Source organism: Primulina huaijiensis, unplaced genomic scaffold, assembly GCF_012295235.1.
Source record: "Primulina huaijiensis isolate GDHJ02 unplaced genomic scaffold, ASM1229523v2 scaffold204343, whole genome shotgun sequence".
NCBI classification, from domain to species: Eukaryota; Viridiplantae; Streptophyta; class Magnoliopsida; order Lamiales; family Gesneriaceae; genus Primulina; species Primulina huaijiensis.
Genome location: NW_027353641.1, coordinates 1 through 948, shown reverse-complemented (window position 1 = coordinate 948; position 948 = coordinate 1). Strand labels below are relative to the sequence as shown.

General features: G+C 34.9%; 1 long non-coding RNA gene across 1 annotated transcript; it reads left to right on the top strand.

Moving 5' to 3' along the window:
• Nucleotides 1-477, top strand: LOC140966293 (uncharacterized). Its single transcript, XR_012173309.1, has 2 exons — nt 1-128; nt 208-477. It is a non-coding gene; the product is annotated as an uncharacterized lncRNA (long non-coding RNA).
• Nucleotides 478-948: the final 471 nt, after the last annotated feature.

The window sequence follows — 948 nt, the reverse complement described above, 5'->3', positions numbered from 1 at the left end:
CAATTCAAGATCCCAGACTGGTTTTTAAACAGGAAGAAGGATTACAAGGATGGAAAGTTTTCTCAGGTGACTTCCAATGCACTGGACATGAAACTCAGGGATGATCTAGAACGCCTGAAGAAGATCAGGTTTAACTTCAAATTACTTCTATTATATCTCGACTTCTAGCTGTGCTTCTCTTTATTCAAATTTTCATGATCCTTGCAGGAATCATCGTGGACTCCGTCACTACTGGGGTCTTCGCGTGCGGGGACAGCACACCAAGACTACTGGGCGCCGAGGAAAGACTGTTGGTGTCTCCAAGAAGCGATGAGCTTCATCTTCTTTCTATGTGATTTTGTTTTGGTTTAGTTGTTTCTTAAGTTTAAATGTCCTCTTTTGGTTGGATGGATCCCGCTTCGCGGTCTTATTTGTCTTGCCTTAATTTGTGATCGACATCTTATGTCATTGTGAGCATTTGGTAGCTGTATCGCTTAAGCCCTTTGCCAAAAAATAATAAATAAAACTTTTCAAGGTGAAACTATAAAAAAATCCCCAAAGCGCTATTTTAACCCCAATGTCAGGAAAATACTCAGTCTTATGGTCAAGCGATTTTAAGCCTCAACTCTCCAACCATTTCGAAGATACTAAAATAGCCTTAATGATTTTTGAAGTCCCTAAAATACCAATGTTATTATATTATTTATTCATTCTATTTCTTTGTACGTTTATATAGAATGATGGAGTGACATGCAATAATTTCAATATTTTATTAGGCATTTTCCATTAGAAAAAATTGTTTGACATTCTTATATGTTTTCTACTAATTGCTTATTAATTAAACGTTTCAATCACAAGGATTTTTCCATCTTCGTCGATTCAAAAGTTATTAGCAACTCAATAGTTATTGCAATTTGCAAGCATTAATAATAATTCTATTGTTTATCTTATCACTTGAAATTTCTTTAT